At 55.4% G+C, this 24,698-nt stretch overlaps 1 protein-coding gene across 3 annotated transcripts in view; it reads left to right on the top strand.

The window, feature by feature from the left end:
- The first annotated feature begins 7,247 nt into the window (after nucleotides 1-7,247).
- Nucleotides 7,248-24,698, top strand: part of ATOSB (atos homolog B) — a 40,010-nt gene continuing 22,559 nt past the window's right edge. The window contains exons 1-2 of one of the 3 annotated variants that reach the window (XM_074570545.1): nucleotides 7,248-7,370; nucleotides 12,178-12,267. The gene's annotated coding sequence lies outside the window, so the exon portion shown is untranslated. Of the gene's footprint in view, nucleotides 7,371-12,177; nucleotides 12,268-24,108; nucleotides 24,131-24,698 lie in introns of those variants that run through there. The other 2 variants (XM_074570547.1, XM_074570550.1) reach the window with 2 other exon arrangements.

The following is a 24,698-nucleotide window of genomic DNA, read 5'->3' as shown; positions in this document are numbered from 1 at the left end:
GAGGTCCAAGGCCACATTAGGGTGAGAAGCCTGTGAACACTTTTAATGCATCCTAACACCCCCATTTTGGGCTGGTTATTGCAGACCCCAGGGTGTCCCTGCTCCCCGCAAGGGCAAAGAAGAGCCCATTATTCCTCATTGCTGTGCTGGCTCATTTGCCTCACTCCTGTGTTTCTCCTTCTTGCTCAGAAAGGCCCTTAAAGAAGGTCCTGATAGCAACCATGCACCTGGTGTGGCCTCGCCCCGAGCCCTCTCTAGCCCAGGAGCTCCTGGACTGGAGCTCACCAGCAAGTCCTTTGTCCCCAGATCCCCTCGCAGAGGGAAGGTGCAGGACAGCTGACATGCAACCCATGGTTGCCCACAGGCAGGGCTACCCTGTGCCCCTGGAGGCCTCACTGCCATGCTCTGAGCAGAGACTGCTGAGTCCCAGGGGCCCTCTTTCCTCCAGAGGGTGGGCGATGTGGGTGCAACCCCCAGGCTGCTGCCCGGCTCCCCTCGCAGCCCTCCTCCAGGGACATGTCAGATCTGGTACGAGGCAGGCGCTTGCCTGGGTCATGCAGTGACCTGATGGGTGTGTGCTCGCAAGCGGACACACTCTGCAAGGCGTCCCGCTGCTGGCAGGGGACAGGCTCTGATTTGTGCCACCGTGGACACTTTGGCCAACTGACCCAAGGCAGTGGCCCTGCCGCTGCTCTCAGTGGCTGGTGGGGCTACCTCCTGCAGCAGGGCTTGTCCCCCCCATAACGCTGACCCACGGCAGGACAAGGGCAGCATCCTGCTGAGGACACACACCCCAGGTCTGGGGGGGACAGGGGCCACCCTGGCAGGGCAGGGCAGAGCCCAGCTCCCCCCAAAAGGTGCCGGACACGGCCCTGCTGAAAATAAGCTGAGCTGGGCTGCCACCTTGTGCCAACAGGCAGCATCCACTGACCAAGCCAGGCGTGCGAAGGGATGTTCCTTCTCCACAAATTTTCAGTGACCAACATGGGGATGTACCATGGACCTCAGTTTCCAGATGAATCCCACAGAGCACAGCACCTGCCCAGAAGGGGGGAAGGGTCTTTGCTGTCCCTCCCCGCAGCACAGCCCTGGAGCTGTCATCACCCACAGCACGGGGTTCAAAGAGCCCAAATCCCTGCAAAGCTCAGCCCTGCTGCCCAGCAGCCGCGTCCTCTGGGAAATGCCCGGGCGGTGGAAGAGGGGGTGCAGCACCCCAGGGTGCCGGGGCTGCGTGGGGTACAGCATCCCTGTGAGCGCTGTGAGTCACAGAGCTCAGGGGAAGGGCTCAGCCCCGAGCGTGGCCAGGGAGAAATGCCAAAATTTAGGTGTAGGCAAGTACCCACAGTGAGCAGGCAGCCTTGGACACTGGGGCAGCCAGCCGCAGTGGGGGGCACTTCTGGGTGGCCCCAGCCTCTGCCACCCTGACAAGGTGATGCCAAGGGGACCTTCACTTCCTGCTATCAGCCCTGGCTCGCACATTTGGCATCGGTGAAGGCTGCCAGCGTGGCCGGGAGGGAGGGCAGCAGCAAGGCCGAGACGTCACTGCCCAGCGCCGGGCAGCCCTGGCACGCACCAGCGCCGGCACAGCCCACACCGGACGGCTGTTTGCAGCCAGTGCTATCTGGGTGGGTAAACAGGGTTTATCAGTTCCACCCTTTTATTTTATTTTATTTTTTCCAAGGCAGGCACAAAGGAAAGGAAACATTTCTGCAGGGAAGTTGCAGCGGGAGAAGCTGAGGCATGGAAAAATGAGGGAGGGACCCGTTCCCACATCCAACACTAGGACACGGTGCATCTCCCCCCGGGGCTCACCCAGACCAGGGTCGCCCTCCTTGGAGCCCGTCCCTACTGCCATCCTAAACCCGCAGCCTGTCCCCCAACTCCCCAGCTGCAGGTCTGGGCAGAGGGCCATTAAAGTGAGGTCAAGTTTGCTGGGGCGATGGGTGACCCCAAGGGTTGAAGCAGCAGCAGGGGGAAGTTTGTGTGTCCAGCGGCGAGGGGTGAGCAGGGATTATTTCCCTGGAGCTGAGCAGGCACATACTGTCCCCTGGTGTTGTTCCAGCACAGGGTATGGGGTGGCAGCTGGGCACACCCTGAGTACTGCTGTCAGGGAGGGACATCCCCAGGCTGACCTCCTGCTCAGAACAAGCCATAACCAACACGACATCAGATCTGCTGTGGTTGTGCTGCAAACCCACAGGCCTGGAGAACACTCCCCTTGGTACCTACTTGGGGTGTCCATCTCCCTTGTAGAGATGGGTGGACCTCTCGAGTAGAGTGGACCTCTCGAGTGTTGGCCACAGCCAAGGCCCCTGCTTGACTCTGGGAAGCCCCATGTGCATTTCAGACACAAAGCAGCAGAGAAGTGCAATGGCTAAAGCACTGAATTAATGACCTGCATCCAGCTGCATAGCCTGGAAGGTCCCTTTGCTCCTTGGTGCCTAAGTCCATTGTGACCCCCATGGTGGTCACAATGCTGCCCTCCTTTGCAAAATGCTGGGGGACAGCTGATGGGAGGGCGGCAACGCTGGAGCTGTGAGGTCGTGTGGGGTTTAGGAGGGAGACAAGCAGCCCAGCCTGATCCTACCACTGTTGCCTGTTAAAGTGGTATCAGATCCATCTTTCCTCAGCAGTGTTGTCACCCCCGACTTTTCCCACCAGGGCTCTGAGTCCCAGCAGACACCCCCAGTTTGAGATGAGGCATTGGTGGGCAAAGAGGCTCAGCTGGGGCACCGCGGTGACTGTGGCTGAGTTGTGACTGCGAGCCCTGCTCTGAGTGGTACAGGGAGGGATTCCCACAGTGGCAGGGGAGACTGACATCCCTGAGAGGCGGAGGGCTCCTCTGGCAGGAAACTCTCCAAACCTGATTCTTATCTCCAGTTTTACAGACGTTTCGGTCAAACAGGTAAACCAAGCATGTTGCTGGGAACAGGTTCCAGCGGGGGAAAGGTCCTGCAGCGCTGGCCCATGCTCCCCTGGGGACATTCCCTGGTCCTGGCATGGCAGCGTGGGGCTCCGTGGTGCATCCCCTCCTTGCGACAGCCATGGGGAAAGAGAGGCAGGGTTTGGCTTCGCTGTGCTCCATTGCTAACATGGGGAGAATGATAAGTGTCAAAATCCTGGGAGGCAACGCTGCAGGAGCAAAGGTCTCTCCACAGCATGCGGAGGGCTGAGGCTGCAAGAGAGAGAAAAGCCAAAGCCTGTTTGTGTTAGCCTGATGAAGAGATGCTTGTGCAGCACGCCATTAAGAGGGGAAGCAACACCCAACGCTCCTCTCGCACACCTGCCCCTTGGGCTTTCTCCATCTCCTCTGCCAGGTGGGACGAGGCCATGAGTCACTGTGGGGTGCCCAGTCCAGCCCTGCCACCGCTCTGCACCCCATAGGCCCCCAAGCAACCTGACAGTTGATTCCCACCAACTTCCTCCAAAGGCCTTTGAAAGTTCCCTGCAATCTCTCCCTGGCAGCGCTCCAGGTCTTTCTGGGCTCGTTCCTGCACTCGGGTCCTTTATTGCTTCACCTACGCGGACTGGGATCGGGCGTGCGTAGCCTGGGCCAGCCTGCTGGTATGGGCAGCGTGTGCGGGCAATGCCAGGGTGTGGGCATCACCCCTATGGAGGCACATCTTGCCCCATCAGCTTTGTGCGTACTTTTCGCAGGCGCTTCTGCGATTGCGACACCCGCCCACACCATCAAAACGAGCGTGTGCGTGGGGACATCACCCTTCTGTGATGAAAACTATTAAATGAAATTAAAACTGCTGCAGGAGAGCCTTGCTGGTGTCAGCTCCCCAGCCTGCCGGAGCTTGGCACCCAGCCAGCCTCTCCGTCAGGAGCAGCCAGCCCGGCAAACAGGCTGAGCAGCCCCAGCCCAGGGCTGGCCGGTCAGGGCAACACCGACAGCTCCGGCAGGGAGGGCTAACCCAGCGATGAACTCACCGGCACCCAGTCACCTCGCCAGTGCACCCTTCAAAGGGAAGCCCTGCAGGCAGCAGAGCTCATCGGAGAAGGACGTCGTTCCACCCCGTGCTGCTTGGGACACCTCATCTTCCTGGGGAAACACCCTCCTCCTGGCCCTCCCGGCAGGCGAGCCTCTGGAAGGTGGCCAGCCATGGTGCAGAGCCCTGCCTCGTGCGTGTAAACCTTCCTGCTTGCCTTCACAGACCCTTGTGAAGCCCTTTGCAGGTCCCCAGGGGTTTGCAGGGCGTGGGTGAAGCCCACTCCTGGCAAGCCCTGGGTGGGATGTCCCTCTGCAAGGCAGGGGTATGGCTCCTGCAGTAACTTTCCTCCCATCCCGTCCCTTCCCAGCCTCTGGAAGTTTTCCAGATGTTCTCTGGACCACCGCTGTCTTCTGCCTGCATTACTGTTCCCCACCAAATGGCCACAGTTGAGGCCCTGCCCCGTGCCCGGGAGGAGCAGGAGCACCCTCACCCCACCCAGCCTGTAAAAAGGAGCTTTTACGTCCTACTCCTTAATCCTGTTTCTGGAACGAGACCGTGTTTTAAAAATCAGGGGAGGTTGCTAAGGGACAGTGTGTTCAGCAGGGACATCGCTCACAAACCCTCAGCACTCAAAAGCAGGAGGTAAATAACTTAGGATATTATTAATCCTTCATTGCCCACACAATAAACAGAAATGTATTATTCTTGTCAAGGACAAAGGAGCCCATATTTCCCTGCAGCCGAGGAGCTGAACCAGCAAATCTTTTGGATTGAGCTCCACAGTGGGTTCAGCTGTGACTGAAGTTGTTCCAGTTCAGTTCCCGTTCAGGCCAATAATGCTTCTTTAACCATTTGTTAACCCTGAACGCATTTCGGACAGCTTAAGCCTGTACAAGCAGCCATGTAATGGGGACCAAGCTGTTTTCAGACCACCTCTGGTTTCCACAGTCTCTGCTCCCATCCCAGTTGGACACACAGGGCCAAAGGGCAGAAAGGCTAAATATTGCCCTGGGAGCGTGTAGGAAACCCACGCTGGGAGCAATGAGCAGGGGCACAGGGGAACGGAGCCTCCTGAGCTCTTCCTCCCTGAAACTGGCACCTGCAGCCGTGTGGCTTGAGGCAGCAGCTCCTAAACCACCAGGAGCACCGGAGCATCACATGTTCCCCTCATCAGCCTCAGAAATTAATATGGTCCATGTATTAAATACGCTTCAACAGCCCACAACCTGATTCCAGGACCATCCATATTAACAAGAAATATCCTACAACAACAGGCTGAGGCCCCAGGAGGACATGAGGTCCCATGTTGGCAGCGACTCCATGCCCATGTAGCAGTGCCTCCGAGCCACCGCTTCTCCCCGCAGAAAACTGTGTGGAGGGCAGGGATGTGAGATGACCATCTGTCCTTCTCCCCCCTGCACACGGCTATTCCTGGAGAGCACCCGGCATGGCTTTGTCCATGATGGAGCCTCCAAAAACAGCATCCCCAGGCCAGCAGCAAGGCCAGGAGGGCACTGGGGCTGGCAGCTGGAGCACTGTACGCTCTGAAGATGAGATCTCGGTTATATTTATCACTTGACAGTACCGGTCCCCACTATTTTTAGAGCAGTGTTGCAGCTGCGTCGAGGTGAGTTGGATGGGGGTCTGTTTTTCATAGAGTCGTAGAATGGTTTGGGTTGGGAGGGACCTTAAAGATCATCTTGTTCCAACCCCCTGCCATGGGCAGGGACACCTCCCACTAGACCAGGCTGCTCAAAGCCCCATCCAGCCTGGCCTTGAACACCTCCAGGGATGGGGCATCCACAGCTTCCCTGGGCAACCTGTTCCAGCGCCTCACCATCCTTATTGTGAAAAATTTCTTCCTAATATCTAATCTAAATTTCCCCTCTTTCAGGTTAAAACCGTTACCCCTTATCCGATTGCTACGCTCACTGACAAAGAGTCCCTCCCCATCTTTCCTGCAGGTAGGTACTGGAAGGGGCTGTAAGGTCTCCCTGGAGCCTTCTCCAGGCTGAACAACACCAACTCTCTCAGCCTGTCCTCATAGCAGAGGTGCTCCAGCCCCCTAATCACCTTCATGGCCCTCCGCTGGATCCATTCCAACAGGTCTGTGTCCTTCTGATCCTGGGGACTCCAGAGCTGGACACAGCACTGCAGGTGAGGTCTCACCAGAGCGGAGCAGAGGGGCAGAATCACCTCCCTCGCCCTGCTGGCCACGCTGCTTTTGATGCAGCCCAGGATGCGGTTGGCTTTCTGGGCTGTGAGTGCACATTGCCTGCTCATGTTGAGCTTCTCATGCACCAACACCCCCAAGTCTTTCTCCTCAGGCTGCTCTCAAGCCATTCTCCGCCCAGCCTGTATTTGTGCTTGGGATTGGCCTGACCCAGGTGCAGGACCTTGCACTTGGCCTTGTTTTTACCGAGTTTCGCCCAAAATTTGCTGAAGTCAAGGCGTCCCTGAACAGCTGGCGGGTTGGGCTGCTGCCCCTTGGGGCGGTGAGTCTGCCCCGTGTCACAGCCCCCCCGGTGCCTCACGGCTGAAGTGTTCCTCAGCAGCCATTTCGCGGGGGGCAACTGCCCCACACCCCACCGTGTCCTGCGCCTGCCGACGGCTACAGAACCGCCATTTCCCAGCTTTGCTGTGTGGGAGTGTGGGGGCCCCGTGGGACACCCTGGGAGGGGGACAGCCCGGGGGAGGCCGTGTCCGTGGGGTCCGGGGGGCCATGTCCATGGGGCTGGGATGGGCCGTGTCTGTGGGGACAGGGGGACTGTGTCTGGCGTGTGCCGTCTCCGTGGGCTTCTGGGGCACCGGGTCCAGGGGACTGGGGGTGGTCGTGGAGCCGGGGGGTGCCATGGGCGTGGGTCGCGGGGAGCCGTGTCCATGGGTCCCGGGGGTGCCGTGCCCGTGGGGCCGAGGGGCTCTGTATCCAGGGCTCCGGGGGTGCCGTGTCCGTGGGGCCGGGGGGGGCCGTGTCCGTGGGGCAGAGGCACGGGGTCGCGGCGACGGCAGCCCCCGCCCCGGCCCAGTTCCCATTCAGGCCCCGCCCCTCCCGCTGCGCCGGCCAATGAGGAGCCGCTTCTCCTGGGACCGCCCCCTCCCCGCTGTCATCACACACCCGCACGTGGAGGGGGCGGGGAGAGGGCGGGATCTCGGCGCTGTGCGTCACCGCCTGGCCGCCCGCCTATTGGCCGCTGCGCCACACCGCTGGCCTAGCCCCGCGCCCTGCCCCGCCCAGCCTACCAATCAGCGCGGGGGAGGTGGGCCGCGGGGGGCGTGGCCTCGCCGCCACCCGGAAGGAGCCGCGCAGCACTCGGGGCCGCGGCGGTCGTGGTGGCGGAGGGGGCGCTGGTGGGTCCGGCCGGGCCGCGGCGGGCAGGGCCGGGCACCGGGGGGGAGCGGAGTGGAGCGGGCCGCCTCTCCGGCGCGGGAGAGGTTAGTGCGGACCCGGTTCCAGAAGGTTCGGGGCGAGGGGGGCGGTGGGGTTAGGGCGTCCCGGGGCTGGGGGGGGCCGCGGCCGGGTGGTACCGGGGAGGCCGTGGCCGGGATGGGGGTTGTGAGCCGGGGGGGGACCATGAGCCGGGGGGGCTGTGGCTGGGACCTGCGGGGGGTGCTGGGACCGGGGGAGGCTGTTGGGGGGGTGGCCCCGGGGGGTGCTGTTCTTCCCCCCCACCCCATACCCTCCCAGACACCCGTGCCCGGGGGAGCCGGGCGGTGGTGGAGGCCTGGAGATGTCGTGTCGTGTCCCGGCCACAGCAGAAGGACCCGTCAGGGAGACATTTTCCCAGGCCAAATCAGCAGCTGGAGGCCTGGTGGGGGTTTCAAGCGTTTTGCTATAGCCGAGGCACCCGATTTGTACAGAAACCTCATGGGCGGTGCGCCGCGTCCTCTTGGCCGTCCCCGATGTCACGGTTAGAGAGCTGCTGTGCGCGCTAGGGAAGGCGGAGGGGATGGCTGCGTGATGGCAGCCGGGGCTGTGGGCTCATTCACCACCCACCTGTGAACGTGACCCCTCCGGTGGCATGTACGAGGGGCATCAGCTTATCTCTGGGGCTGCCAGCCTTCTTTTAGTTTTTTAAGGAAGGAGGTGGAGTTTGCTGCTGCTGTGGAAAGTGAATGGTAGAGGAATGCTGTGCTGTGTCTTAGGGTATTCTAAAATTCACTTCCGCTCGGTGCCTTTTTAAAAAGCATCACACGAGCAAAGAGCTGCTCGCGGCCCTGGCCTCCTCTGCCTGAATTGTCTCCATTATTCTTAGAAACGATGGCAAGCTGTGACCTTGTGGAGGGTGTAGCAGGGTTGAACCCTGACACAAAGGCGAGTCTCGGCAAACTTGGTAACGCATGCAGAGGGTGAACGAGGCCTGGCAGGTGAAACAGGAGAAAACTCCCAGTGTGATAATTGGTACTAGAGTTACTTTTGTATGGGCTCTGCCTTAGAAAGGGGTTGAGGATCGGGAGAGTTAAGTCATCCTGTAAAGCCTCGTCACCGCCTTATTTTACAGCAGCAATTCACATGGTGCGGGTCTTGGCATGAGTGAGCAGCAGAACCCTGGAAGGGACTACATGTCCCAGCATGCAGCTCCCGTTTGGGCATGGTGGCGGGCTGGGCTCTGCAGCCTCCTGGCAGCTCTGCCTGGGCTGAGGGCAGAGCAGCGCTGGGAGAGGGATGGGCAGGGGGGTTGTACAGGGTTTGGGTTAGTGGGACACGGCTGCTGCGGCGTCTCTTGCAGAGGAGGCAGCACCAGCCGTCGCTTCATCTGTAGCAGCTGCTTCCCATAGTGTTTTGCCAGGTTCCTGCTGGCTCTTATGGGGCCTTGACACATCTGTCCCCGTGGACCTTGGTGTAGCCAGCATGTGTGGGGACAGCAGAGCCCTCCTGTCACCCCAGCTGTAGATTTGTGGTCCTTGGGGAGCCGGGTTTGCAGTCAGAGCTCCAGCCTGTGAGTGGGGCAGGGATGAGGCCGTTTCAGCTCTGCCGCTCACCTTGTTTCTGTTCCCCGTGCGAGCAGTTTCTTACCCACCACCTGAAGGAAAGCTGGTGAGGTCACCCTGCGCTGACGCTGGGGACCCTGCTGTTGGGGGCACAACTTGCTGAGGGGCTCCCCGACTCTGCCACCTTTGCAGCAAGCTGGGCAGAGCAGCTCTCCATGCTCTGTTCTTCACATCTGCCCTCTCTGCAGAAATGGAATTTAGGGAGTAACATATCACTTTAGTTTTACTGGTAGGGTTGCTCTTTCACTCCTGGTCGCTTCCTCCAAGGCAGGTGAAGCACCCAGACTGTACATCCTCCCTCTGCTGTGATGCTGAGCTTTCCCAGACCCTGTTCCCTTGGCAGTTTCAGGTCTTCTGCAGAGCAGGAGGAAGAAAGGAAGTTCCCTCCCTGGGTTCAAGTGACCTCTGAGGGCAGAGAAGCACATCTGTGCCGCTGGCCTTCCTCCTTGCTGCCTGCTACCAGCTGCTTGCCCTGGCACGTGTCTGCACGGCCACGTTGAGTAGAAGAGGGCAGAGGCACCCTGACCTTCCCCACTGCTTCTGGGTCTGAGGGTGGTTCAAGTGGAATAGTTACTGATCTGACTCTTTAAAATCAATGACTCGTGACTCTTCCTGAGGCCTTTACCTGCCCTTGCTGCGCTGGGCCTGCCCACGCTTGTCCCCTTCTAGATTTGGTAGGCACCATCCTGTGCTGTGTGGAAATGCACAGCGCCCGGGGCCCAGGATGCTTCCTGGATGCAGAACAAGAAAACATGTCGTTTGTGGGTACGCGGCCACAGATGTGAAAGGAAAAAGTGAGGCGGTGTTGTTTAGAAAAGTGGTGTCTTCAGCGTGCTGCCAGTGTAGCTGTAATCAAATTATCGGAGGCCTCCATGGCTGGAGGAATTAACGAGTCAGGTTTGAAGCAGGACAGGTGTGAGGCGCAACACGGGAGAAATCACGAAGGGGGCCATTTGAATGTTAACAGATGGTTTGTGGAGGGTGTCGTCGTGGGTTACTTGGCAGTGAGAGTCCCCCTTGGGAGGGTTTTGCCTGATGGCTCTCCACCATGCATCACGCCTGGGGACCCCCTTCCTCCAGTGGGTTGTGTGGGTCCCTGCGACCTGCTCATGCCATCGCATGTTTCTGATCCTTCTTTCTGTCTGCAGCGCCTGGCAGCACTGCTTCCTGGAGCCTGTTTTCTGACCATCTTTCTTCCTTTGTTTTTCCATTTTGCTTCTGCTCGTGAGCCAGTGAGCCGTGTGAATATAACCTCTAAAGAACTTGGTCTCTCACAAAGTTTGAGGTTTGCTTTAAAAGCAATTTTTTTTTTTTACAGGGGAGTGTCCTTGCAAATATCTTGCCCTCCCTCTGCCTTTGCTCCTCTCTTTTGTGAATGCCCAGCTGCCAATTAACATGTTTTCCCCCTGTTTCTGTTGGTGTCCTCAGCTGGTTGTGAATCCTGAATGAAGAGCAGCTGAGCTCACATGCTCTGCATTTCAGAGAGCTTTTTCAGGACTGGCCAGTGGTTTGCAGTCATACTCGCCTGTATTGTGGCCTGGACAACCCCTCAGCTAAGCAGCGTGATGGCAGAACAATACTTGGATGGGAAACCTTCAAAGGAGTCCTGTGTACTGCAAAAAGTGCAGTTAGCAATTCAGCTGGAAGTGCTTTTTAGTAACGAAGCCATGTTGCGGGCCAGGGCTGATGTCAACCCTATGATTCTTCCTGTTCGAAGTGAACAAAGATGCAAAACCCTTTATGCAAGAGCTGAGGTGATAATCCAGATCTCCTGGCTGCAGACTGTTTGGGGTAATTGCATGCTTCCTGGGGAGTGTTTCCAACCCGTCCCTGTCAGATACATCGCCGTCGCTTCCTGTGCTGCAGCAGTATGTGGGTGGCAGCACTTCAGCCATGTCCAAAGCAATTCTTGTCACTGCTTAGGCTTAGAGCCTTTCGAGCCTTCTCTGAAAGGTACTGTGGTAGAGCAGGGAATTGGTGGAGGGTTTTAAGTATATGGATGTTTACATATGCACACACTACACTTACTGGGGCTTGTTCTGCTTCTAAGCTCTCCAAATACATAGCCTGGTGACTAGCTGGTACAGCTTCCAGACGGGACCTCTCCTGGCACGCCGGTGGAGGTTTACCTGCTAGCTGTGTAGGTGCAGGTGACATTAAGCACAAACTCTCTGTGCCCTCCTGCCTGCTTTAAGGCCCGGTGCACCGGTAAGCTGGTGTGGGGGTGCCTCCCCACATGACCGTTTAAAGGCTGTGCTCCTGGGGCACTGGCAGCGTGGCTGCCTGCGGTGCTCTGCTCGCTGCTGCAGCTTTGGTTGTACTGCAGGGTGGTAGCCCCCATGCGGGAGGACAAGCTGTGGTGCAGGGACGGACCCTACACAGCATTTGCTCATCATGCCTGAGGCCAGGGGAACATCAGACCTGGTTTTGGGGAGGCTGACGTTGTCCCGGCTTTCAGGACCTGCTGGGCATGAGGACCTAGCCCCCACACAGTGCGATCTCCTGTAGTCTGTAATTACAGCACTGGGAGCCCGGGGAGGAGTCTTAAACAACGTCTTTGTGATGGTGTTGGCAGGCCTCTCGGAGATTTCTATTAAGCAGTTGTCGTTTTCCCCCCTTCGCTGTAGCCTGGGAAACGCTGCAGTGTTGGATTTAGCTTGGTCTGTTTGGGTTGCTGGGAGCAGTGTCTCCCCGCAGCGGAGTTTGGCCCTCCCTCCCCTGTCTCCACGTCCCCACCGGGTGGTTTAGTGGGTGGCCTGGGGGGACCACAGCCAGAGCCTGTTCTTGCGGATGAACCATGTGCCAAAGCACCCACTCGAGTACCGGCAAAGCCTGTGTGGTGGAGCAACATACAGCTGCACGGGTGGAGGAGAACAAAGCCACAGGCACAGAAAGGAATTGACTTCCCACTGAAATCTGTGGAGGGAGGTGGTGGGAGCGACCTTATCAGCCCTCTCTGGGGAACCAACTGTGCACCCACCCGGAGCCATGCAGGGAAATGGGGTGATAACTGGAGCCCCAGGAGGGAGCCAGGGCTGTAGCTGCAGGGCTGGCCTGGGGACTGGTAAAAGGCATGGCAGGAGCTTGAAGGTGCTAGGGTGCTCAGGGTCTCTCGTTTCTGTGCATAGGGCACAAACTTGCTTGGCTTGGACAAGCAGTTACTGCCTGCCCAGTGTTTGGAAGGTGTTCTTGCATGGGCAGGGTATTTGCCAGCTGAGATGAATGTGTGTCTGTGCACTTGTCTTTCCAGGTGACCCAAGACAGCCAGAACAAGCAACCCAAAGTCCAGCCTGTGGATGCTGACAGCTTCCTTTCCTGTCTGCTCCAGCCCTACACCAAGGTTAGCACTCGTTAAACCATCACCGGTTTCTCTTCCTTCACCAGGGCTGTACGAAGAAGCTGGGGAACCCCGTGCTCTCCTGCCCTTGGCCTGTAGGGACAGCTCTGTAGAGTAGGTGTCACCCAGGTGAGGTGCTCCTGCAGCCCGGGCTTGCTAGGTGCTCCTGCCTCCCACCTTGCTGTCAGTGTGGCGAAGGAGCCTGGATGCACGCAACCGGTGCTGTTAAGACTGTCGGACCCTGCACACAGTTGTCGGGAGCTCAAGGGCAGTGTGTTTGGGAACTTGCAGTCTGTGGTGCTTGCTGCACTCGTCCTTCTGCCTACCAGCAGTATTGAACGGCAGTATTTCCCAGGTGCTGGTCTCTGCTGCTGTCTGTCCTTCACCTGAGCAAACAGAGCTGAGACTTCACCCAGAGCTCGTGGCAGACGTGATCCTGCCTTCTCTCAGAAACAGTTGAGCCTTGCCTGCATTCTCCCAGGATTTTGTAGCTCGAGGATGCCCTTGTCCATGGTGTATGAGGCTTAGAGTGATAGCTAAGCGTTTTGGGAGGACTGGTAGTCTTTGTATTGCCACTGTCAAGAAATGTGAAGGTGCTTGCTCCTTGCTGCTCTGAGGTAAGCAGTGGGCTGAGATGGCTGTGGGCTTCCCGCCCCGTCCCTGTGCCTGGATGCTTGCACGCCTGCCTGGGATCCAGCAGTGCCTGCCCCTCCTGCACGGTGTGCTCTCACCGGGAAGGGAGCACTCATCAGCACTGTGCCTCTGGGGGTGGAGGCCAAGCCATTCTCTCACTCCAGAGCTCAGGCATGATTTGGCCAAGAGAGGTTACATGGGGAAGCCATTACGTGTCTGCCCAGGCTGTGTGGCTCTTCCTCTGAAGTGTCTGCCAGGGAAGTTTGGGGCCAGTCCAGAGGCAGTTGGAGACTGGGCCATCTCATCCTTCAGCCTGATGCTGAAGTGGTACCCACAGTGAGTGAGGCAGGGGTAGATTCACCTAGGAAATTAAAAGGAAAGAAGGAAGAAGTCCTTAGCTCACGTCAGTGCTGTGTGCTGTGGACTGCCAGTAATACAATGCAGCGGCAGCGAGCAGACCCTTTATCCAGCTGAGCTGTAACAATCACTAATACCTGCTTGTTATGGTTTGAAAAAACCATAACAATTTATTGTCATTTAGACAATTATTCTATCACCCAATGACCCTTCCCCACCCAGGAAGGGGAAGCGGGGAAAACAAGGAAACACAAGGGTTGAAATATAAATAGATATAATAGGATAAGACCAATTGACAATAATAATAAGGAACCAGTAGTGATTCCAATACTAATATAAGATATACAAGAATTATACTCAGCCAATTCTATCATCAGGAAGCTTTGCACTCCCTGCAGTGGACAGCAAATGTCAGACGCTGCGACAGCTACGGCTTTGGGGGGAAGAGAAGAGCTCAGGGGTCTTGCACTGGGGCCAGAAGTTCTCTGGACCACTGCCATCAAGGGAGAGCGAAAAAATGCAGAAAACTTTCTAATTTATATTGAATGTGATGTTCATGGTATGAAAATAATCCTGCTGGCCAGTTTGTGTCAAGTGCCCAGGGCTCACTCCTGCTCATCCCTGCACCTGGCAAGGCTTGAAAACACTGAGACCTTGAATCCCACATAGATAGCTGGCTATCAAGTAAATATTTTCAAATTCACACACTAGAGTCTTCCAAAAGCGCAGTTTTCCCAAGCATTAGAAGAGAAATGAGTCTGCTGTTGCTGAAACTAGGACACTGCTCCATGCTGGGGTCTTATATCTCTCGGTGATGGAAAAGAGACACTTCATGCGGCTAAGACCAGAAAACAGGTTTGCCCTTGCTTCTGCTGGAGCTGCTTGCAGTTCCCAGTCCACCAAGCTCACAGCATCCTCTCAGGGCTCCCCTGCCTTTTGAAAAGAGGTATTTTAACACAAGGCTCACAGTGTCAAATCCACTTTTTCCCCCCTCACGCCCTCTTGCTGGCCAAATGGTTTGATAGCTCCAGGGACAGCAAATCTGCCATATACGTGTAATGCAGCAGCTTCTCCCATTACTTGGTCATAGCGTGAACCTCTTCTCTCTGGTTTGGATACCACCCAACCCATGTGACATTAGTTAACTTGTATTTGGGCTGAATTAAACATGTTAGTTCAGTTTAGTGCAGCTGGCAGTAATCTGGAAGCCAGTACAGCTTGCAGACCCTCGGACAGACTTGCAGTGCCTCTGTTGGGAGTGCTTTCCTGGCAAACTCAAAAGACGGGGCAAAGTGGAGGTTATATCTTCAACAGAAAGTTGTCAGCGTAATGTCCTCCAGCTTGCTGTTAGCATGTGTGGGCTGCCTTTGCCCCTTGGTATTACCAGATGATCTAGGAGAAGGTCTTTCCATTGGAATACCCAAGAAAATGCTGACCTTCCCCTTCAGAGATGGGGCCCTGAGTTCCTCGTGAGTATTGGCACTGGAGTTATGCGAGGAATCCCCTCTTTGCTCTACCATCTCTGTTGCAATTAGGTCGGGCATTCAAAGATCCTGTTCATGGGAGTGTTGGGACAGCTGGATCCTTGTTTGGTTCTCGCTGCTCCCGAGAATGGAGCCGAGGATCATCTGCTGGGGCTAATTTTAGGTCTCTGAATATTGCCGGTGTCCCTCTGAGCCCCTATTTGTGTGTGATCCTGTGGCTCCCTGCTAAGAGCCATGCAAGAGTCCCATATCCTTGTGTGCAAAGGTTTTGCTGGGGCACAGTGTCCCAGGGATTAGGAAGAACTTTGAATTCCTCACTTACCTAAAGCATCTAAGCCATATCAGATGTGTGTGTGACCCCGTTTTTTTTAGCACCGAGCACCCTTTGGACCTTGCTTTGTGGGTGCCCACGTGTTGTGTGGTGGCGAGCAGGCTGACGCTTCCCAGCCTTTCCCTGCCAGAAACGCAGCCTCCCTCCGGTTTGCAGGAGTCGGTCCCTGTTGTCTCGGGTGGGCGCATGTGGTGCAGAAAACAGTCTACGCGAAGCCTCTGGATGTGGAAATGCTCCAAAGCCCACAGCTGAGTGGGAGGAGAGCCCAGCTCTGGCCCTCTCTGTATGGGTGGATGGCTGCTTGGCATCTGCCGCTGCCATCCCCTAGCCCAGCGCAGCACAGGGTGAGGCCGCCCGGCCTCTCCCTTGTTTGTACACCCAAGACTTTTGGCCTCTCTGCACTTTTTGGTTTCCACTTGCTCAGGTGATCCTTTTATTTTTTTATTTTTTTTTTCATCAGCGCCGAGCTTAGTGCTGAGGTTTGCTCAGTTTCGTGTTGAGGCAAGATGTGTCTCTGCAGTTTTGGCCCATCTTTATTTTTAGCCAGTGTTAGATATGGTTGATGGTATCAGAAGGAAGTTGCACGGTCTCCTGAGCTCCGTGACTCATCCTGGATCAGGACCGAGGCTTCACTAGTTCTGCTATAACCCTCAAGTGATGTAACCAGTTGTGGTGGGTCTTACTGGATCTGGGGAAGGGCAGAGTGCAGAGGGAAGCAGAGCTTTCAGAAGTTGGTTTTTATCCATTCTGTTAAGATGTTAAATTAATTCATTGAAAGACATTGGCAGGTATCACACCTGAGCATGGTTCAGCAGTGTCCTTTATCTTCTCCTTCCATGTTGTGCCCCCGTGGGAGAGGTGATCGGGAGAGGAGCTCTGCTTACATGCCGGGTTGGGTGACTGTTTAGTGGCACATAGCAACGATAGACAACAGTTTTTAGGACAGGAAATAAAGCAGGATCCTGTCTCTGGTTCAAGCCACAGCAAGGTTCAGTGCAGCAAGGCAGAATTGCCTGAAGTGGAAATGGGCTGGGACTGGAGAGCAGACACTTGGGAGATGCCTGCCAGGCTGCAGCAAGAGCCTGGGACCTCCATTTCCATCAAACCTGGTGCTTCCACAAGGTAGAAAGAGCTCATTGGGCTTTCTGACATGCAGGCAGCCAGTTGTGCCGGTCGGGGCAGGGGCTGCATGTCACCATCTTGGGACAGGCAGAGATGTTGAAGCATCTGTGCCTGCCACAGCACGACCTGGGGTGCAGCTGGAGAGGACTCTGCACCCCAGGTCTGGCTGCCTGGCTCTCCCGTGTCACGCCTTAGGACTGGGCACGGTGGGGTGTGATGCACCCGGGTCTGGACCATGCGCCTTGCCTGTGAAGCAGCTGGGGATGACGGCTGGTGGGGGTGGGCTTCCACCTCTGCCCCCCTTTCCTTCCTCAGGGTGATGAACAGCCCTTTAAGAGCATGTTGAGGTTTTTGGGTGTTGTGCAGCGCGTTTCACGTGTGGGGCGGCGGGGAGGGGACAGCAAGCCTTGGGGGAGCAGAGACAAAGGAGGGAGGCAGGGGGACATGCTTGGGGGGATTGCTATGGCAACTCGCCGCTGACAGCATCTCCCGCACTGTGCTTTCTGCAGCACAAGGTGGAGGAGCAGCTGGGGCAGCCGTGCAGCTTGCTGCAGCCCTCCATGCAGCCCTGTCCCAGCCGTGCCACGGGCTCGGCACCTCTGGGCTCCTGCATGACAATCTAGCATCCGGAGCCATTCTCCTCGGGCAGCAGCCTCGGGGTGGGTGGCCAGGGATGTTTTGTCCAGCTTCTCCCCTCTTTCGCCCCTCTCCGTGGAACGGGCAGGCAGCTCCTCTTTGCAGACCTTTTCTGTTTGAAGCCTTGAGCTGCAGAGCAGGCCCAGCCAGAAAGAAACCAGTCTACTGAGTGCTCTCACTGTCCCACGGAGGAAAGCAAGTCATTCTGCTGCCCTTGCTTATCCTCGGTTAATCAATGTAAGTGGCTCCAGCCATGCCTGCATCTTCCCAGGATGCCTGGCCCTGCACCATGCCGTCCACCTCGCACATCCAGTTTGCCTTGCTCCAGGGTATCTGTACTCTGATGGAGAGCAGACGCTTTGGTGAGCCCTCCGATACGGTCTGAGACCATCCTCTGGGGCAGGTAAAGGAGAGGTTAAACGTTTCTGAAGCTGCCTTTGGGCAGACCCCTTGCCAGATGCTGGTAGAAAGCTGGCTCCTCTTGCTGAAGGAAGCAGGGAACATCATGCCGCTTTCTGCGCAGAGAGAACAGGTCAGGAAGCCGTCACCAGCCTGGCCATAATGTGAGCGTGACTGAGACCTGACCCGTCCTCCACGATGTGCCTAAAGTCCTGGATGTGAGCCAGGGGGAAGGGACCGGCTGGCAGCAAGCACAGCTCGCCCATCTCAACATGGGTGGCTGCGTGAGCTGTGAACCTCTCTCATTACACCTCGCAAAGGTCAGCGCTCGCAGGGAGCTACAACGCCCTGCCCACAGCTCTGTGCCCAGCCCAGAAGGAGAGGGGAAGGAGCCTGCCCCACCACCTTTGGAGGATGCTCTGAGGTCAGGTGTGTGGCGTCGCTGTGGGGTGGCACACGCTGCTGTAATGCCTGTGGCCAGGGTTTGTCTGGGACTAGGCAGAACCGGAGTGGAGAGGATGCTTGTCCATGAGCTGCCCAAACAGCCCTGTGCTCACAACTGTCATGATCCTTGCCTGAGCTGTGACCACTCCATCCAGCTCTGAACCAGGATACAAGCTTCAGAAACTCCCCTGAAAACCATTTCACCATTTCCAATCTGCTGTACCATCCGTCTCCGATTTAGGGTGAGTATAAGATCTATGCAGACTGCCCAATGCCGTCCGCTGTACAGTTCCACGCATCTTAAAACTCGCAAATGGGCTAGACTTGTTTGTAAAACGTCCACTGGACTCCAGAGCCTAGTGTTCCCCAGGGAGAGCAAACAAGGGGGTGGGAGCTGGAGCGTGGAGCCTCTGAGAAAGCCGCCTGCGGCAGACAGCAGTGCGCTTCCCCCCTCCTGCTTCTGACAGGTTCCTTCACTTTTCAGAGGGGAACAGCTTGCTCTGCGCTGGCTGCTGGAGCTTCCTTCCCACGGAGGAAGGTGGGACGAAGGTACCTGACACTGAAGGCAGTTTCAGGTCAGCAGCTCTAACGCTGCTATTTGTGTATGTGACCCTTCAGCACTTGGTGCGAGAATTGGGGTTACAGTATATTATGGGTGCAGATGATGGTGGAGCATGGTCAGAATCCATGGAGCCAAACCGTAGTTCCCTTTCACAGCCTGTTGTTTCTGATCTTTCCTCCAGACTGAGGCCCCAGGCCCCTGTGCTGTGAAATACCATGGTGCAGAGCCCAGCAGATAAGGGTCTGGGTTATGTGTATGTGTTGGGCTGTGAATTGCCTGTTTCTAGGACAGAGGATGTTTTCCCTGTTGCCATTTGTGCAGCACCTCGCTTGCTGACATCCTTGCCTAAGACTCCTGGGTGCTGTGACCTGATGACTTATAATCATGTAATCTTTGAAGTGCTGCTCCCTCTTTTTCTGTCTTGCCTGTTCATACTACGCATTTTTAAGCACAGCTCAAAGGATCAGAAAAGCCCAAAGGCGGTGGGGTCACATACTCTGCTCCTGATTTGGGGAGGAGTTAAGACAGGCAGCGCTGGAATAAGCATTTAGGGGGAGGCAGCCAAGAGAGATTTCCTCCTGGCTGAGCCGCAGTGCTGAAGTTCGGAAAGTACTTGTGTGGGTTACGTGCTGCTGCGCTTTGCTGCTGCCCTCGCCTTAGGCAAGTCCGGGACATGCGTACCTGCTACTAGTCAGACGGGGACACCATCCTAAGCAGTGTCACTCTGAAAAAATGGCCAGTGTCCTTTTGGACATCAGGAGCAACCTTAATGCTGCTGCTGCGGAAAGAGCGCTGGGGATGGGTCGTTGGGACGGAGAGGAAGCTTTGGCTCGGTGGGTGTGTCTACCTGCATTCCCTAAATTGTGAGAAGATAGTTGAGGCCAGCAGGGCTGTACGGATTGCCCTGTCTGGAAGATGCATAAAGAATAGCTTGCAAGAGCCAGCTCTTTGCTCCACTCAGGCCTGGGGAAAGAAAATGCCTGGGCTCTGTGCACTGGGGTTTCTTGCTGCCAGCCAGCCGTGCTGTAGCTGTGCGGAGGGAGCATAGCGCAGACAGGTTAGCACAGTCACTCCAGGCCTTTCTATACCAGTGTTTGCATTACTGATGAGATTAGCATAGCTGGGCCAGTGGTGGACAAAGAGGGTAATTCTCAAGGTCCTCTCTGCTGTGGCTGCCAGAAAAATAAAGCAGTTAATGGCATCAAGTAGCGGGGCTGAGGTTTGCTTTCAATTCATCTTCTATGAGCAGCAACAGCTAAAAATATGAGCAGTTTTTGAGGAACTAAAATATTCTCAGACTTTTTGTCTGGGCTGGTCTGCCAGCGTCTCTGCTGGGCTGACAGTCTGGGATCTTAAGGTATTTCCAATGATCTCCTCGCCATGTGATAAATCTGGGCAGAGAGAACACAAAAATCGGTGGCACCCTCAAAGTGTTCCTCTTGCTGCTGTGCCTGTTCCCTCTAACCAAAGGGCTGTTTCCTGGCTTGGATTTGTTGAGGAAACACATTTACAGCTCCTCTCTTTCTCCTGTGCAGCTATCTCCCTGGCAGCTCAGTAGGAATGATTTATTATAGATTACGTCTCTGTTTAATTCTATTTCCCTACAATATCATACTGTTAGAGTAACTGAGCAGAACGCAGTGGTGTTTCCGGAGGAAGGCTGCTATCAGAGGCCACCCCTGTAGCAGGGGCTGGAAGCAAGGAGGAACAGTTTACCAGGAAATGCCTGTGTTCATGTGCTGGTTGCTTTTGGGAACGAAAAGGCATCTCACCCTTGAAAGCTTCCTCACTGCTCGACTACAAACGCTGCTGACGGAGCTGCAACCGTGCGAGCAGCAGTGAGAATGCTGCCCTCCAGAGCCTGGGAAAGGTCTGACCAAAGTGGTGATCTGGAAAGAAAACTCATATTCTGTCCTTAAGCGAACCTTCAAGTGGGGTTTTTGGAGTGTTTCTTGGTTTGGGGTTTTTTTGGTGGTTGTGGTTTGTTTTTTTTTTTTTGGTGATGGTTTTTTTTGGTCTTTTTTTGCCACCAAAAAGGAAAGGTATTGCTTGTGCAAATCCTTGTAAGGAAAGAGCAGGGAATTTCCTTTGGAGTGAGCCTGCCTGAAACACGATATGTCTCAGATGTGTGTTAACAGAGAAATGAAAAGATTGTGCCATAAAGTGATAGGGGATAATGAGTTTAATCTACTATTATGTTGTCCTGGGAGATAGAGCTGGGGCAAGGGTATCGGCAATAACGTTATGCTTTGCATGACAACAGCAGCAAATACCACCTGAACACGCTTCCCCCGGGAGCGGTGAAAGGGTCTGTTTTCAGAGAGTCCCCAGGAAGGTGGAGTGAAGCAACCAAGAGACACAGGCCTGCGGAAAGATGCCAGGAGGCTCGCAGATGAGAAGTGCATAATAGCTGTGTGTTTTCGGCAGCTTGAGCTCTGCTTTCCCATTCAATGGCCTGGATGAACTGGACAACGCTGGGCTATTAACCTCGTTGCGATCTTGAGAAATGCAGTCAAGAAACCATAACTTTAATAACATTAGTGAAACGTCTGACCTGGAGCCTGAATGGACAAAACTTTATCTTTAGCTTCTCTGCCTACAAGGTAGATAGATGGGTGGTGATTTGCTACTGCACCTGACAGAGGCATTTTAAAGGATGCTGGTGTGGGTGAACGCTGCTGCTGTGGACCTGGTCCTGGAGAGCTTAATTGGTGAGCAGGCCCTCAAAAGGGTTTTTGAAGGTGTGTGGTGAACACAGAGAAGCTGAGGTGAGTACCTGGAAATGTATCAGCTTCTGGAGCTGGACCAGAGAATCCAAGTCTTTAAGAGTCATGTGTTTGAGTAGGTAAAGAATGCAACAACTCGCTCTCAAGGAAGCATCCAGTCTCCTACCAGCCTTTTGGGAGCCAGGGCATTCTTCTGGTTTATAATGCTCTATCTGGGTCTTTATTTTTTTTTTTATTATTTTCTTTTTTTCCCTTTGTGGCATTACCTTTCTTTTCTGGGCCATGCTAAGTAATGTGCATGTGCTGCAGAGCCCTGCAGTTAGGCCAACTTCTGATTCAAGAGAGATGGGAACGGAGGAGGGTTGCTTAGTGCAGGACATGTGGGTACCTTTATCTCTCCCCGTCACCTGGTTTTTCAGAGTGGGTACCACCCTTGCCCTATTCCCCAGGCTGTGCCCGGTGCTGGGGCTGCCCACCCTCTCCCCTTCCCCGGGGCAGGAACAGCATGCTGTGACTTGTTTTGCCCGTGGCCTGGGGAGCAGGCAGGGGTGGAACAGGACCGGAAAGGGGCAGAGGGGAAGTGACAGCAGCTGGTAGGAAATAGCATTTTTGGGTGCTGCAAGGTGGCCCTACCCCATCCTGTCTGCAGAGGTGGTGTTTTGGGGGTGCGGTGGTGCAAGCCTGCTCTGTCTACCATGGAGATGGTGTTCGGGGTGTTCCATCACAGCCGCAGAGCTGGCATTTTTGGGTGCCACAAAGCAGCCCTTGCTTCGTACTGCCTTCTCCTGTGCCAGGGATCATGCTAGGGCAGGGAGGGCTGGCTGCACCTTCCATCCCCTCTGCGTTCCCATGTGCAGGGCATCCGTATGATTACTGATAGTCCCATGGCACGGCTTCTTCCAACATGTGATTTATGGGCTGCTGCTCAGGATGCGGGTCTGAGCTTATCTCAGACAAGGCAGGGATCAGGGGTGCTGTCACTGCGCTCTCACCTGCCTGCAGGCTGTGGGGGTAACGGCATGGCATCCTTTGCTGTCTCTGCTTTGCACCTGGGCACGGAGCAGTGGCTGCACCTGTGGGCAGGAGCAGAGGAGTCCTTGCAGGAGTGACAAGGGAAGTGCTGCGTCCCACCTGCTTCCTTCCTCACCCCTATCCCTTTCTCGCGGCCCCAAATCTGCCTGCATGGAGTGTGTTTTGTTAAAAAAAAAAAAAAAAACAACAAACAAACAACCTGCTGAACTGAGGGCAGGCAGAGCAAAACCAGCAGATTATAAGGAGTTTTGAGCCCATGTCACTGCAGCAGTGTGGGGCACAGGGTCCCCACGTGCGCATCTTGGTAGTAGTTTGTACTGATGATGAAGATGGTCAGAGACATCTCCCCACGCCCACCTCGTTGTGTGTATCTAATGCATCCTGCACGCCACCAGCAGATTGTCAGGACAGCTCCTTTGTAGGTGGAGGTCCAGCTTCCCATGGATGCTGCAACCCCCCGCCTTGCTTCTGTGAAGCACTCTTTATTTGAGGCAATGCCCTAAGGGTTAAGCCAGGGTTGTGGGATAGGGTCTGTAGCAGGAACAAAGAGGGCTTTTAAGGTCTGTGTTGGGCTAGGAATAGAGGGAAGGGATTGAGCCTTTCCCAGTGTGTTGAATTACAAAGGTCGTAAGAGACCCTTCTGCTGGGAGGCGGCAGTGGCTGAGGTCCCTGCTGGAAGTGGGGTGGAGAGAAAAGAAATTGTGGAAGTCAGTGAGGGCAACTTCATGGGGAGCTTTAGGACGAGAGTGAAAACTCAAACTGTATCCTGAGATGAATTAGCGTTGAACACAAGACTGGGAGCCAGGAGGCCAGGACTGTAGGCTTTGTGCAAGGCTTCTGCCCTGGGATTTTTGTGTGGTTTAGTTCTGTTTTTCCCCCCTGATATTACATTTGCAGCTGCCCCCACACATGGCACCTGAATTTGCAGTGTAACTGGTGTAGCCAGCACTTGAGCCTCTCCAACCTGCTCTGAGCTGGTGGAGGCTGCAGAGGGTAAAAGGCAGTGCCTGCAAGGGAGGATCTCTCCAAAATGCAGAAGAGGAGACAGTCCCCAATGCCTGTAGGCATATTTTTGCCTTGACAGAAGAGGGAAGTTGGCCTGCGCAAGCTAAAACTGGATTTTCCATGTGTAGTTAAGCAGCAAAGCCCAAGACTAGCTGCTTTCCTGGCCCTAATGCTTAATGTCATCTGCTCATGGTGCCCCATGGGGCACAGCACCAGAGGGTCCAGCAAAAGAAGCTAAGGAAGGGATGGATGGCAGAAACCTCCATTTCCCTTCCCACAGCAAAGGTGGAAAAAGGACATGGCCAGTTTCAATCCTGAGCTTCAGATGGCGTCAGCCAGCTGACCAGCCCACCCAGGACGTGTTCGGAGGGCTGCAGGATGTGCTGAGTCAACAAGAGCATCCCCTTGCTGAGGGCGGGGGGGCTGATCAGGGTTGCTGAGACAATAGGGGTTTCCAGCTTGCAGGAAGGGTGAGCGCCAGCTGCGAACCACACGGTCGGCTTTCCAATTTTAGCAAAGTTAGGTTCGAGTTACCGACCAGAAAAGGCAGCCTAGTCGTTAAAACTTTCAGGCTGGATTAGCAGGCACCGGGCCATTCAGCTCCATCCCCTGGCACAGGCGTACTCCCCTCTCTAAACTATCATTTAAAGAAATTCCACGTCAGGTCTTTGTGGTGGATCTGACTTTTGGATGTGACTTTTGGAACAAAGGGCTGATGCTTCACTGGGCTCTGTCTAGGAGATGAAAGCGGGTCCCAGGGAGTATTCCATGAGGATCACTGAAGCCACCACCTAAGTTAGCAGCCTGGAGGCTGGCTTTACTTTTTCAAGCACTGCAAAGGGAGAACTGTGGGGAGCACAGAGCTGCTCTGAGAAGGAGAACCCAGAAATGGAGGGCTTGGTTCAGGGCTCTTGGAAACTGTAACATCATCTGTTCACCTTGGTAGATGGCCTGTTCTCAGAGTCATGCTCTGTGCTCTTGTAACCAGGAACTGTTTCAGAAGAAGCATCAACTTCAGGCTTTCTCAATGTCGATGCTAAGCAGCAAGAAGTACATGAACTTCTCCACCTGTTGTTGCCCAAAATCCTCTCTTCTCATCCTGTTCTCTGGCATCACTTGTGCTGCGAACATAAAGGTGGGTGAATAAACTGCTTCCTCTCTGGTGACAGTTTCCAGCTTGCTGACCTGAAACGTGCTATGTGAAGGCAGCAAGGTCTTGTCACTGTACTTTGGAGGGATGCTCTGTCACTCTTCTTAGCCACCTGGGCTACCGAAGGGGAACACAAGGCAGTTTCAGGGGATCCCCTTGGTGTGGGAGAGATGTGAGAAGCAAGGGCAGCTTGGCTGTCTCATCTCTGCTCTTCCCTCCATCCAGGGGGTATTACAGATAGGATGTTACCCCTCTGTTAGTCACAAATGGAGGGCTGGCAGGAAATCATCACAGTCTGGCAGAAATTGGAGCAGTCCCCAGCTGCTCTAACTGGGTGTTGGGCACATCCCTCGGCTTCCCCTTTGCGCAGGGACTATGGCAGGGCGCCGGTCTTGTGTAAGAGATCATGTAGGTTATTGCTGCACTCTCAGGGCCTCCCTGGGCTTGGAGGGAAGCCTGTCTTTTCGGTGGTGACACGCTGATTTAGGCATGTGCATTTAAACTGCTGGGTCTGTCCCGCTGGTGGCTGCTGAGTTTTGTTCAGGTGCTTGCC

The sequence above is a fragment of the Larus michahellis genome, chromosome Z (assembly GCF_964199755.1).
Source record: "Larus michahellis chromosome Z, bLarMic1.1, whole genome shotgun sequence".
Classification (NCBI taxonomy): Eukaryota; Metazoa; Chordata; class Aves; order Charadriiformes; family Laridae; genus Larus; species Larus michahellis.
Note: the sequence above shows the minus strand (reverse complement) of the source record. Positions and strands in the feature narration are given on the sequence as shown.